At 38.3% G+C, this 12,973-nt stretch overlaps 1 long non-coding RNA gene across 1 annotated transcript; it reads right to left on the bottom strand.

The window, feature by feature from the left end:
* Positions 1-2,557: 2,557 nt before the first annotated feature.
* Positions 2,558-3,776, bottom strand: LOC144033809 (uncharacterized). Its single transcript, XR_013288084.1, has 5 exons — positions 3,410-3,776; positions 3,224-3,270; positions 3,072-3,122; positions 2,965-2,998; positions 2,558-2,887 (listed from the first exon to the last, which is right to left on the bottom strand). It is a non-coding gene; the product is annotated as an uncharacterized LOC144033809 (long non-coding RNA).
* Between the last annotated feature and the right edge of the window lie 9,197 nt (positions 3,777-12,973).

The raw sequence follows: 12,973 nt of genomic DNA, 5'->3' as shown, positions 1-12,973 counted from the left end.
ACTGATCTCTTCTAGGAAGTTAATCGTGAAGTGCAGAAAAACTGTCTGTGATGCTACATGGCTGACTATTTTGATCTCCAGTGAGTCTTGTGGATTGTTTTAACATGAAAAATCAATTACAATTATTACAAACCCAGCTATTACTGTTTAATTCCATTTCTCCAATCATTCTCATTATTCTTTATGCCATTTTTGCGTTCTCTAATCACCCTTAGTTTTACCTTCCCTGTCCATCAGCATTTATTGTATGTCTTCAAATTGCCTTTTATTAACTGTTATTATCTGCATTTTCTTGTCCCCACTTATCACTGTTTACAATCTTAAACCACATCTCCACACCTCTGTTTAGGACAATTTGGTCACCAAATGCCACACCTTTTGTCAAATAAATACGCTTGCTCACAAATCTATTTCATTGCGCTCCTCATCTTTAATGCATACATTTCTCCATTCATTCACTTCACCCTACTTATTGCCAAACTGATAAGGAAAATAGATTTAACTTCTTTGACAAAAGTTGTATGGAGATGCGATTGAGGTAGAAAAATATCTCAAAGGGGAAATACTGCATTGATGTTGTATTTGTTGTATTTTGATTGAATAGATCACCAATAGAACAGTTTAAACACCACCATACAGGTAAGTAGTCTTCATAGGACATATATATATATATATATATATATATATATATATATATATATATATATATATAACATGCACTCTCACACGGACACAAAATGGATGCTATTTACATTCCAAGTAAGCGATGTGTGATGTGTTTCATTGGTGAATTACCATATAAATAGGTGCCACTGCTTATCAAGCTTTATTTAAAAAGGTAGAACAGAGTGATTGTGAGAAAGACAAAAAAAAAGAATGTAAGAGACTTCAAAAATGCTTGTTTGTTATCCCCAGTACTTCTGTACTTTATAAATCTCCATACAGCAATGCATAGAAAATGACCCTTTACATATTAAACTAGGATGCAGGACGACCCCATTGCATAAACTGCTACTGGCCGAACGAATCGTCATATCCTATACACTGAAGGAAATCATTCAAATTAAAAGCTTTCATATTAACAACATTTTATTGTAAGGCAATAATCAACAAGTGACAAAAAGATGGGTCATTATGTGCATTTACTTTACACCATGTCATCAAGTTACACTAGCGATATACCGTATTTTTCGGATTATAGGTCGCTCCGGATTATAAATCGAACCAGCCAAAAACTGTATAATTAAGAAGAAAAAAACATATATAAGTCGCACTGGAGTATAAATCGCATTTTTGGGGGGAAATTTATTTGGTAAAATCCAACACCAAAAACATACATGTCATCTTGAAAGGCAATTTAAACTAAAAATAAAAGAGAGAACAACAGGCTGAATAAGTGTACGGTATAATAACGTTACATGACTGACATGCCTGGTAATGTCAGTAATGGGAGTCGGAGGCGGAGTGTTGAAGCACGGAGCCAAAGGCTGGCGTTTTATTGACATCAGCTTCTGAGGTCTTAACAGCAACTCCCCACTCAGCTAGAAGCTAACAGGCTAACTCCCCTTTTCCACATAACAAAACCTTCCCACCCGGAACTCTCCCATACGTCCCAACGTTCCGTGGGTGAATTATGTTCCCATCACTACAAGTTATTCATATAACTCTAGCATAAAGAACATGCTAACAAGTTTACCAAACTATCAGTTTCACTCCAAATCACTAAATCCAATGAAATCTTCATCCTCTGTGTCACTTTTAAACAACTCCCCCAACTTGGGAGGTAGATGATGCGCCGCTTCCTCTTCTACCGGCGATGTTGAAATTATCAACACAGGCCTAGAGCGCCCTCTTGCGATTTAGTGTGAAAATAACATGTGAAATGATAATGTGAAATGATGATAATCATGTGTTGATAATTTCACACATAAGTCGCACCAGAGTATAAGTCTCACCCGCAGCCAAACTATGAAAAAAACTGAGATTTATAATCCGAAAAATACGGTAACCCGAATTTTGACTTAAGTCAAATTTCCCTATTAACTCTTTGACTGCCAGCCATTTTCGGAAAAGGTAACCCCATAGTGCCAGCTGATTTACAGAATTTTACCGATCTTTCAAGCTCCACAGAAAATGTTGTCTTAGGACTATGGAAACGCGGATACTACCAAATGAAAGATTGAAGTCTCATCTTTCATCTAAAAAAAAAAACGTTTGTTTCTACCTTATTCAGATCTTCAGTAATCAACAATAGAAAACAGCTTCGTTTCACCCAAATCCTCTATTTTCTTCCAAAATACGGAGAAATCAAGCTTTTTGTGAAACGATGTTATTTCATGCACTCTAGTGAATTTGCACCTTTTTTTTTTTGCATGAGTGATTCTACAAACACCTAAACTTCTAACCCTAACAATAAAAAAAAAAGTGTTTTTTGATTGCAAAATAACAGTTTATTTACATGCAACAGTAGCAATCCGAACAAACAATTTGGAAAACGCTTTGCAACCTATTTACACGTGCGCAACTGCGCATGTGTGGTGTGTGGGTACGTGTTACTATTTACAATTGTGTGGATGTTTCAACGACACAATTTTTCTTTTTGTGTGGTATATTGTGGAGCAATCCCGTGCGTGCTAGGGGGATGCAGCAGGATTTGCATCACAGTTTTTGTCAGTCTGCTTCTGCATGGACTGATTTGCGTAGAGGTTGGTATGATGAACGATGTGCTGGAGAAGTTCATCCGTGATGAAGAGCTCCAGGATGTCAGCTGGCAGGTGGGAATTCAGCTCTGCTGCAGCATCCCTTGGTCCTGGTTTTGCAGCAAAGGGGAAGATGGTTGGCTGCCAGCCAACTTCATCAACTTCAAGCCAGCCAGAATCTTTGGGATCTGCAAATATACATTTCAATATCATATATTATTTTAGAGCACTGTGATGCAATGTGTGTGTGTGTGTGCATGTTTACCTTTTTTTCTTGGATGTATTGGTTGATGCACACTCTGTAAATTATAGAAGACGTTTACCATCAAATATTTTATTAGTGCTGTGGAAAATCTTTTTTTTTCTTTTTACCTTTGTTCTGCTCACTGTGAGAAGGGTCACTTTGGGCCCTATGAGGAGGAGCTGAAAGAAACATATACAATTACAATACTATCGAAAGACTTTCCTTTTATTGTTGCGGTGTATTGAAAACGTTTTTGTTTTTTATTTATTTATTTTTTTACCTTTCTTTGTCATAGAACCAGCGGTCGGACGTTGCTGTGAGCACGATCTATAAAATATACATTCACGTTTGTATAGGTAATAGATGTTCTAATGTATATCAGCACATTTACACACGCTTCTAGCGGATCGCCCGAAAAGTTAGGAAAGTAATCTTACTAGCAATCTCTTAGCATGTTAGCGCTTACCTTCATGTTCTTTGGAGGACGAAAGACTGTCCAAGACTGTCTTGCATCGGACCCATTGTAGTCGTCATCGTCCGATGAAACGTCATCTGTGCAGACGTGCTCGGTTGTGCACCACTTTCTCCGGTGTTAGCATCGCTAGCCGGTGGGGCCTTAGGACGTTATTAGCATCGCTAGCCGGTGGGGCCTTAGGACGTGGTCGAAACGGCCGCATCACCGCTTCAACTATGAGTTAACCCCGTTATCATTGTGCTCTTGAGCACTGGTCGATGCTTTTGAGCTTTGAAAATAAGGATCAAGCGTGAGCTGATTGCCATCTGTAGCCTTTTTGACTTCCTTAGCCAAGTTAGTCATTCTCTCCCCCTCAACACTCAGCCTCTCTTCTTCTACTGTTGTCTCCTACCCGATCTTGTCCAAAAGACTCATCACAGCCATCTAGTGGCCAGGAATACTCATTATAGTAACCCGATCGGCTTGATACTTGGAGCACAGCTGCCCAAGGCTTTCCTCCACCCATTTCCATAAAAAAACATAGTAGACGTCAATAGACGTCTATGGCGGCCTATCCTAGGATTATACTGAACGTTTTTAAACGTTTATGGCGGTCAAAGAGTTGAAGTCAATATTTACATCAAAATAATTTGCATCTAATCTCAAATTAAAATCACAAAATACAGCCAACCGCCGGCAATTAAGCCATTTAACAGTATATTTAAAACAATACTGAACAATGTCAAACATTTCCTATGTAGGACAACCTGTGGATGAAATAGTGAACTGTGTAAATTCAGTGGCCAAAATGCAACGTGAGTATGCAGGGTGCACCGCTTAAATATCCAAGCACTAATTTATAAATAGTTAATAGTTTAGAAAACCTGCATGTAATAATGTGTAGTATAACATGTCTCGACATGAATGATAATTACATTGAGTCATGTTTAAAATTAAACATTTTTATTTGATCAAGAATGACATCTCCCTCTCTCTGTCTTATGCGATCTCTCTCACACAAGCGTACGCACGCGCACACGCCTACACACACGCCACACATACACGCACGCACACGCACAAAGATGAAAGTCATTTAAAGTTGCAAGAGGAGAATGGAAACTCATCTACTTCCCATCAACTGTCTAATTAACGAGTTATCAATGCCCCCTAATCTAATTCAAAAGTGTCTTTCTAGATTCCACTGCCAGGAGTAAGAAGTTGTGATGTAGGCAATCAGAAATGTGAGGCCTAAGCGAAGAAAGCAACTAGGCGAGAGGGAACATGTTGGCTCGTCAAAATAGAAGCAAATAGAGGTAGCAATCTAGGAAATTATAATTATGATATTAAAATGGCAGAATTAAGGAAAATTTCTGACAACAATTGGCTAAATCAGCGGTTGTTCTTAGAAAAAAATCTAATATGCAAACAGTTTCCAATCACTAAATCAATGTTTGTTGTGTATTTGTAGTTGACTACTGCATGGACACCGGTTCCCACACATCAAGCACACTCTTAAAGTAATTTATTGTTATCTCATTTGTGTGATATGTCTTTGTGTATCTATGCTGAAAAGTACAATATGAATTTGATGTATTATTATTATTATTATTATTAGTAGTAGTAGTAATAGTTGTAGTAGTAGTAGTAGAATTAAACAATCAAAAAACATTGCAGCTGTAATACGTGTCCAAAAGTAACTTCACACTTCCTTTGTTCTGTTTCGCTTCAGGTATCATTTGGACAGACCACATTTTACAGCTTGGACTTTGCTGTTTTTGTAAGCATATCATTCCCTTTGCCCAGGGCGCACTAATTGACACTGAAGCAGAGTTGCAAAATTTCTGCCTGGCAAAATGTTTTTCTGTCCCTGTTTGCAGTTTATTGGCCTTTAGAGAAATCTTATGGCTGTCTCACTTTTCCAACGCATAGGAGACTTTTACGCTATTCATGGAAAGCTTCTTGAAACAATATCTCTTCTTGGGAAGGCCTGCTATCACTATCCATGTGTAGCAATGGGCCGTCCATCGGGGGGCCAGCTTAACCCACAAAATACATGTTAAACATTTGAGGCACAAATCTGCACAACCAAACAAACATTTTTTATTTTTTTTTTACAATATAATTTCTATTCTACTTTTTATTTGATCATCATTTTATCATCTAAAACATTAAAGAACAAAGACAATAAAGTGACTTTGTTCGATTGATGGGAATAGACACTCAAATAGCCGTAAATATCTTTACTGCTTCTTGTCCTTATAAACATTATGGGTATTATGTACTGTAATTAGTTCATCGAAAATTTCTAAATGACCTCAGCATGAGGACAGTTAAGACAAAGAGGTGAAATAAAAAAAAAAAAAAGTACATATCATATCCGAAGATGAAACAAATTAAATATTTCAACAGCACGATGTATAACAACACAATAAGCAGCTGCAAGACCAGGAAATATCCGAACAATACAATTAAAGAATGCATCCATCCAAGAGGAAAATATAAATCTGCATGCAAAGGCAGCAACATTGACCTTCTTGAAAAATGTTCGAGTGGTTAAAAGGTGCTTGTGTCGAACAGAACACTCAAGTGTTTTTGTCTACTCTAAATCACAACAAGTGAAAGTGTTATACACCCTTGACAATCAGTACTGGTTCTCTATTGACAGTCGTCAATGTCATAAAACAAAAAGTGAGGTAATATTTTGTTTAGGGATGTTCGATACCACTTTTTTTCAGACTGATACCGATACCGATACTCAGAACCTCAGTACTCACCGATACCGATACCAACTGTCGATACCAGTAATACATTTTCCATCCATCCATCCATTTCCTTGACCGCTTGTTCCTCACAAGGGTCGTGGGGAGTGCTGGCGCCTATCTCAGCTGGCTCTGGGCAGTAGGCGGGGGACACCTTGGACTGGTTACCAGCCAATCGCAGAGACGAACAACCATCCACACTCACAAGCACACCTAGGGACAATTCGGAGCGCCCAATTAACCTGCCATGCATGTCTTTGGAATGTGGGAGGAGACCGGAGTACCCGGAGAAGACCCACGCGGGCACGGGGAGAACATGCAAACTCCACCCAGGAAGGTCCGAGCCTGGACTCGAACCGGAGACCCAGCTAGGTCAGTCAAACTTTATTTATAGATTACAAACCAGCTTTCTGACAACTCCATTCACTCCCAAAATGAATAAACAGCTGTTTTAATATTTTCTCTGAGGTAAAGTATTAGTATTAGCTAGCGATCCAAGATGGCGGGATCTTCTGCGCATGCGCGTCACCGATGGAGCAGAGTCACCAATAGCGTCTTGACAGCGAGACCTGTTACGGCTCAATATTGATCCATATATAAGGTGCACTGGATTATAAGGCGCATGGTCAGCTTTTGAAAAAATTGAAGGCTCTAAGGTGCGCCTTATAGTGCGGAAAATACGGTACGTAAATCGGAAAGTAAAACTACCTATAGTCCATGTTAATTCATCTTCCCGCCAGTGACTCTTCCAAGTTTGGCTGTACACTGAGATAACTGAGTAAAAATAATAATAATAATGATAGTAAGAACAATACTTTAATACATTTAAATTAATCTCCAGTTAATGCTTTAATTTTGACAGCCCTAGTATTAACTAAGGCTGCACAGTAAATTCTGTAGAGTAAGTTGACTCTGTTTAGAGTGGGACCAAATAGACTCAGTTTTAGAGTAATCTTTACACTTGGAAGAGAGTAAAATAAATAACTGAAAAAAAGGGGAAAAGGTCTGCTAAAGAAAATAACAGGAAATATGCTGTGTGGCTGTACTTTTGTGGAATATTGTCAAAGTCTGCACTCCCTCCCTCATCTCCAGTCATGAAGGGCTAGGTAACGATCCAAAAAATGAGATTGCAAATCCAAGCAGACAGCTTCGTCTGCAGGAAGGCTCAACGGGGAGGTCAGATTTATGTTCATGCATTTGTAAACATGTTTCTGTGTACATACTGGGTGGTGAACTGTCACTCTTAAAGGATGCCCAGAGGACAGCAAGCTGATGTTGGCTCTCTGTCACAGTGAGACACAACAAGACCAACATGCCAGTCACAACATCTCATTTATCACTCTCCTTGAAGGACTGATGTTGCACAGATTTTTATGTCCTCGGCACTCGTGTTTATTCAGCATATACAGTCAAGCCAACACTCGTGTTTAATTAAAGAAATAAAGTAGAGTCTGGTGGTTGCTAATTTTTCAACGCATTCCACTGTTAGGAAAAAAGGGTAGTACAATTAGAGTCCATTTATGTTCCTAAATGTACAAGCTACACTCATAAACTGTGTGTGTTTGAGAATTGGCATGTTTGAAATGAGAGATGTTAGAAATTTAGTGCACTGGTCCAGATGAGGTTCATATGGCTAAGCAAAGTGCTATAGGTGGGAAAATTGAAATGTTGATATTGAATCCTTGAAGTTAAAGCAGTTGAGCACGTAAATGAAGTCTGTGGTTGTATTCTGTTGAATTCCTGTAGATGTTACAAGAAAGATGGTTGAGGTTAAGAATTGGAAAGATAAAAGGTGCGTTAGAAAATTTAATGAGGCCTTGTCCACACGTAGAAGGTTATTGCAATACAGAATATACTGCTCTCTCCGTCTAGAAAAAAATGTAGCTAGACTGCCCTTCAGTGTAATGACGCAATAACACCAACAATGTCAGGAGCGTGGACCAGGACATACGGAATTTTTCACGCCACTCCTGCGGGAGCACAATTTACGTCTCAAAGTTCTCCCACCAGCTGGCAGTGTGTCCCGATCTGACCCAAAATCGGCATCGGTGTCTTTGACGGAGAAACGGACTAGGACTTGGAATGGCAAGGTGGTAAAAAATAACCGTCCTTAATGTCGTCCTTTGCCTGTGGTTTTGTACGTGGAGCAGTATCTGCCCTTGTAAAAACCAGGAAACTGGAAAAGTGACATTTACAGCACTTGTATTTATTTCTTTATTTTATTTTTTTTACTGTTTTCCAAATGTAAACACAGGTCACATGTGCTTTCAGAACATCTTTTGTCACAGGCAGTGATGTTCTGAAATGCAAAACCGCGTAAAAAAATTTAGAAAAATATTGTCGTTTTGTGAGATAACCTGCTACATGTGAGCAAGGTCTGATTTTCCAGGGGCACCAGACAACTGATGTAATAAAATATGGATCAACAAGACAATACCTTCAAACGAAAGGATGGAAAAATGGGGCAGTTTTTGATTGACTGTTACTGCAAATTCACCTCCTCTGCCATCAGAGCGTAACTCATTCACTGCCATTGACGGAAAAATATGTCAAATGATGCATTTTTTTTCTGGGCTGGCAGTGAATGTGTTTTAATAATGGAGAAGTATTTGGCCTGTGTCCAAATTCACAACACTGGATCCTCCGAAGGCCGAATTTGTCGGCTGCATGACGTTACTCCTGGCGCGATTCGACAGCACGCACAGACTTGCATACGAATGGATTGTCAATGCTGCTTGGGTAGCACAAATTGACCATAGGGACGTAATGATAATGACAATATTGTATCGTGATATTAACTGCCACCATATATCGTCGTGGTCATGTCACGATATTAAAGGTGGATTCAATGATTTTTTCGAAAAGTGGAAACCAAACATCTCTTTGTAACATTTAAAAAACTGCGCATGTGAAAGACCATCCTACCAGCTCTCCTGCTCGTCCGGGGGAAACGCCTCTCAAATGTCGCTAATGTACAAGCTCATCTTCATCATCATGTTCATCAGTCTCTGCAGCCGGCCTCGCTTCATACAAATGTCCTCTTTTCAAAGTACGCGGTCACCTCGGTGGAGCTACAACAATGAATCGCCAAATCCGATATACATACTACAAACAGTCAAAGTGCGCACGCACGACCTCATTATGTAGATTGATTGACAGGAGAAACAATCGTTAAGATGATCGTAGAGACAAAAAATAAATAAATAAAAATAAAAATACTGAATCCACCTTTAAAAGCAGCACATCTGTTAAAAACGTCGGGTTGATTTCCATTTGTGCAATGCTAGCACCCTCTGGTGGCTAGTTTTTTAGTGCAGTTTAATTTTTACAAGGCATGTTTTGCCCCTTTTATGTTTAAAATCCACACTAATGGTCAGATGAAGGGGAACATAATCGACTTGTGAACCGAGTCAATATGTGGAGGAAATCAATGTGTGCTTGTATTGGCAAGTAAGTGCCTCAATATTAAGTGTTATTAGATATTGTAGGTTGTTTATATGCATTGTAGACTCCAAAAACGGCATGTTTATTCAACCATTAGCATTGCATCATCAATGCAAGCAAGTCATCTTGAACACTTTTCATTGAGAGCTGTTGACCTATGTACTAAATGAAATAATTGACGTAACACTAATTAATCATGTTCACTTCAATTATTTTATTCTTTAATGTCATGTCATCATTTTAAAATAAATGTTCATTTAATGTTTCACAATTCCATTCATAGCATTGACACATTCCCTCTCACATGCCTCCTGAATGCTTCAATAAATCACTGCTAGACATGCTGTGAGAATGTGCCATTTACATAGTACAATACTGTATATTATAACATTGGGGAATTTTCTTTTAAAGATCCAGCAGTAGCCCGTGGGCAGTATTTTATTTTGAAATGGCTTAGTTAGAACCATCAAAAAGCCCAAAACGGGTCACAATACTGCCTACGGGCTAAATTAGTATTGACATTTTGTAATACAGTACATGCATGTTAATTGGTTAAAAAAAAATATAATAATTAAGAATGTGTATGATAACATGTTTTCATGTGAAACATCTGACAGAGATTAGTGAGGAAGAGTTACTTTGCATTCAGCATCACTGTAATTTGATGCACAATAGATACTATAGAATTACAGTAACAAAAGATGTACATACATACGCATAAAAGTACCTACTGTGCCTTAAAAATAATACAAATGTGTGATTATCATTTTATTGGTACAAATTTTCGCTCCACTTGTATGAAAGGATTAGAATCTGTGAATCAGAATTATCTCACAATCACCTAGGGCTCCTCATTAATAACCAACCACAGCTTGTGCACAAAATATTTCTGGTGAAGAAAGTATTTGCCTTCCACCACTGCTCTGGGATGTGACTTGACTTTATAGTCAGACTCATTTTTCTCTCCTTACAACCACTGAACCAGACTTACTTCTTCTTAATTGCTTTATTCCCTGCAGTAAAACCTCATTTCTAAGGTCTTGGAAAAAGAAAGAGAAAATGTATGCAATATGTTTAAGTGGGGTTTAGGGTTATGTGGATATAGTCAGATGGAGGTAACGATACAGCTATGTATATGTGTATGTCAGTCCAACAAAGAAAAGTTTAATTGCGAACACGTCACCATCCACACAGTATTAACATAAAAGAGTTTGGGAGCAATTACCATTTGCCTAATCTCCTCATTCTATAAATTCTAACTTTCTAAGTAATGTATAAATAAAATTACATATATAAAAAGCCATAAAAACGACAAGAAGCAAGCGCAATTATTCTCAGGGAAAAAAGAGATACATGTTCTGTACACTGTTGCAAATGATATGACGGATGGCTTAAACAACACAGTGAGACAGTACAGAGCAAACGTTTAATATAAAATTCATGTGCAACTCAACATGATCAGTTACTGTATGTTAATTAAGAGTGTCTTCCCTGTCCCTTAAAATAAATCCTTATTTAGTCAGGGCAGGGGGTTCAGATATTTTTAGGTTTCAAATAATTCTGTGACTCTTCATTCACTCTGACCTTTTGACAAATAATAAATAAATAACGTTGACAAGGTTGTAAATGTGATCAAAGAAATAGTGTGCAGAAGAAATCAATAAAGGAACAAAATAATGCAATGCTAACCTCCGTTGTGATCACAGTATGAGATTTATAAAGCTAAACCAAACCTTGTCCCGGCTCACAAAGTCACCGGTACGAAAATCACATTAGCTCCTGCTTCTGAGTATAATCATTTCCAAAGAACAATATTTTCGCTTAATTAGATTTCTAAAATAGACTATTGAACTGGCATGAGCCAGTCTGGCATTTCATAGACTGTTCAATATAATTTTGCTCAAATTAATTTAAATTATATATTTTTCATTATGTTAACAATTCATTTAGCAGCTGCAGACATTTGTTACAAGGCTTCAAAGGTGCAAGCCTTTTGTAAATAAGCACAGCGTCAAAAAGAGAATTTGAAATCACACATTTTATAATAAACAGCAACTAAAAATAGGAGCGAAAACTCAAACTAAACAAAGCAAGCAAAAATAATAGTGTTTGTTGTACGCTGTTGTCATTTTTCTGAACAAAATACTGTGATATCCGCCAAACATATTCAAGGATTTCAGAAATTGACTACCTGCACCTTGATGAAATTCATCAAGGTCATGTTACACCACCTGCGCCACAACTTAGACCTGGTTACAGCAGGCGTAAAGTTTGGTTTGCTTGGCCTTTTCCCCTTTTCAAATAAAGTCTCCAAACACTTTTTTTTTTTTTTATGGTAGCTTGTCCGCTTTTTTTTTCATGTATCACATGACCAAGATGAGTGTTTCGACAAAGACACAGGAGGATGCTCCTCATTTGCAAAATAAAACATCTTTAATACTCTGATGTTTAATATTTTTGCTGCTCTGACCCATAGGCCTGCGATTGGCTGGCAACCAGTTCAGGGTGTACCCCACCTACTGCCGGACAACAACTGGGATAGGTTCCAACACCCCCGCGACCCTTGTGAGGAATAAGCGGTTAAGAAAATGGATGGATGGATGGATGACCAATTGACACTTATGACCCGCCTTTGGTGTCACCTTCCTAGCGCCAGGGTTCGAGTCTGCGGTTTCTCCACTCTGCATGTTCGCCTCTGCTGTCAAGGAGGGCGTGCCGCCCACCAAATGACCTGGCCAGCACTTGCGCTCCTCATCAGTTCACTGCTGACCGCTAACTGGCTGGCAAACAATCCACAGTGTACTCCACCTCTGACCCTCTCTTCTGCAATGTGGTTAATGAAGCATTTGCCAATATAATGTGGCAAACAAACCTAACAATATAATTTTAACAGTTCCAATTATGTGAAAATAAGAGTATCTAAGGAAAATAATCAGACCTGATTTAGTTATGATGTTTTTCGGGATGGCGAGCAACTCTAGGTCATAATACAATAAGTTAATTATGTGAGTGGCTTGTTGAAATCTTGTATTGCCTGGATGGAAGCTGTTACACATCACACAGTGCTCAACTTTTTACAGACTATAATTACCAATGGTTTCTTATAATTGACAAGGAACAGAGAAAGTCGTTAGCAATGTGTATTCTCATTAAGCTGCTAAGCAGTGTGCGAAATAGGCAATCCAGAGAATAGTTCTTACAAAAGTGAATAAGAATCCTTAATGTCAATACTCAGCAACCCTCCCCTATTTTTTTTTAAATAGTCTGAATCAATTATCACGGCATAAATGTTGCTTGAGTAGGTGAGGAAACATTGCAGTTGCTGAATATGTAAAAAGTGGGGTCAAATTACAATAACAGCCATAAAATATGG

This window comes from Festucalex cinctus, chromosome 13 (genome assembly GCF_051991245.1).
Source record: "Festucalex cinctus isolate MCC-2025b chromosome 13, RoL_Fcin_1.0, whole genome shotgun sequence".
Lineage (NCBI taxonomy): Eukaryota > Metazoa > Chordata > Actinopteri > Syngnathiformes > Syngnathidae > Festucalex > Festucalex cinctus.
This window is presented reverse-complemented; position numbering and strand designations above follow the sequence as displayed.